Below are 2,734 nucleotides of genomic sequence, written 5' to 3'. Positions count from 1 at the left end.
TGAATATCGTAATCAAAAATGGAAGTGATGGAATCAACGACGAATGATCAACGTTATCATATACGATCACGCAATAAAGGTTAGTAAAAATATCCACGTGGATTCAACAACGTTCACGTTATTCGATGATTTTTCATGGAATATTCACGTGGATTCAATATTTGCGTTATTTGATTATTTTGAATTATTCAAGTATAATTCGAATAATTAAACTTAATTCAATTAACTGAAGAATTACTAAAATTCATTCAATAGTATGCATCAAGTATTATCAAATACAGTATGCATCCGCGTGGCTTCAATGTTAATGCTATTCGATTATTTTAATTATTCCAGTACTATTCATATTCCTTCAATGATTTGCAACGTTATTCCTAAGCAATTATTTTGTTTTAAAATAAATTTGTTAGATTTCAAGTGAAATTTTAATTCTTTAATTGAATTACAATTTTTTAATTTCTTACAAACTTGCTCATATCCAATAGTATTAGTCGAAATTTAAAAATCAGTACTTTGAATTTCAATCAATATGCAATAAAATCGAGCAAAAAAAAAAGTCACAATTAGTTATATTAAGTTAAATTCAAATTAAATCTGATCATTACTCAAATTACAAAATGAATTTGAAAAAACAAATGAAATTATAAAATGAATTTGAAAATATGACAAAAATATTAATTTCAATTTTTTTCCATTATTTTTATCAATTAATTGATATTATCAATTGTAGAAAATTCAAATACTATCATCATCAGTAATATTTAATGCATATCAGAGCAGTTGGTTGAGTACAATAATAAATTATACTGTGAAGAGTTTTCCTTTTTTCTTTTTTTTTTTTTTGAAGTCATACTGTAAATGTCTATCTATGACATCTGATATGTTTTTCGGTAACCAATACCGAAAAGCTTTCATGTACCGAAATTTTGGGTAATTTTACAATGTCGATTGTAAATGTAATTTCTTTTAAGATAATTATCATTCATTGATCATTTCTTATAATTTTTTTATTAAATAATTATAAAAATATTTTAAATTTGGACAAATTTTTGAAATATATCTTCAAAATTTTATATTAATTTCACAATTTCATATTAATTTTCAATCATATTGTATGCAATAAATTTTTAACAAAAGATATAAAATAATTGAAGTATGTTATGACAATAAAATCATTTAAATTTAAATAAAATTTGGATCAATCCTAGTAAGTACTTGAATTTTAAAATAAATTAAGTACTTCAAAATTGGCAAAATTTAAATTTTTGTCTTTTTCTTCTTTCTTTTTTTCTTTGTTGCTTTAATTATAGCTATTTTACTTATTTATCTGAAATAATTTTGGTACTTTCTAATTTGAATATTAATAAAATTGTGACAAAATTATAGCAAATAGCATGTCGTATTTTTTGTATCCTTTTTTTTACTCTATTCAAAGTACGAAGTAAAAAAAAGAGTTAATGGAAAAAATTTAGCTGGATTTTTCAAATATTTCACTAATTTTTACTATTAATTATCAATAATCAACAGTGTTAATTATCAACGGTTAATTAATAATCATTAATATTTATCGATAATTAATGATTAACAACTACCAATGATTTAACTATTATCAACAATATTTGCGCAAATTAGTTCATCATTTGTTATTGCCATTTAATAAGAATTATTAAATTTAACATATTTTATATTTATCATAAAAAAAGTAAACATCGTAACGATTAAAAAATTGTTGAAAATTTCTTAAATAACTATAATCATTTCAGGAATAATAAACAAATTATGGATATAAATTATTTTTATTCAAATTCGAAATCATACAATAATTAAATTCATCTTTAAGGATAAAGAAAAAAGAAAAGAACTAAGTTTCTTTATTTAATTCATTTCTTTTTCAATTTTTCATTTTTTTTTTTGGACTGAGTATTCAAAGGTAATTAATCTGTAATTATAACTAATAAATGAATCATTAATTTTTGGTTAATAAATCGAAAATATTCAAAAAAAAAATTATTTCATTTCTCATCTCTTATCTATGATTCAAATATATTGAAGATGAGTTGATCATTGGATAGGAATTAAGGTCATAGTATTGCGTCATTTGCATAGCATAGAAATGAGTTCAGGTCATTCGAATTAGAAAATTATCGGTTGCATTAAGCATTCCTATAAATCTTCTCATTATTTATTTCCTCAAAAATGATACCGTATACCATTGCTGTTGCACAAAATTAATAATGCATTAATATATGAACAAATTTATTCACTAATTTATGAATTATTCTTATTTATCTTATTTTTTTACTTAATTTTACCAAATTTTAAAATAAATATAAAAAATCAAAAACATTTTATCAAAAATAAATATAAAAAGATAAAATAAATAAATAAAATTAAAAAGTTTATAAAATAAATAATTTTCAATAAATAAATTTTCAATGAATTTTTAATAATTTTCAGTAAACCAATAATTTCAATAATTTTCGGTAAATTTTCAATATTTCAATAATTCAATATTTTCAATAATAATACAAAATAAATAACTTTCAATAATAAACAATTTCCAGTAATACAATATAGTAAATTATTGGGAATTAAAAGATAAGAATTAACAAAATTTTTACATTGATTTGACTTGGCAGATGAAAATATTCGACAAAGAAAAAAAACATTGGAAATGATAAATGATACGAAAATTAAGGTGTAAAAAGTTAAAACTTAATAATTAGTTGATTCA

This window comes from Loa loa (genome assembly GCF_000183805.2).
Source record: "Loa loa unplaced genomic scaffold supercont3.801, whole genome shotgun sequence".
Classification (NCBI taxonomy): domain Eukaryota; kingdom Metazoa; phylum Nematoda; class Chromadorea; order Rhabditida; family Onchocercidae; genus Loa; species Loa loa.
This window is presented reverse-complemented; position numbering follows the sequence as displayed.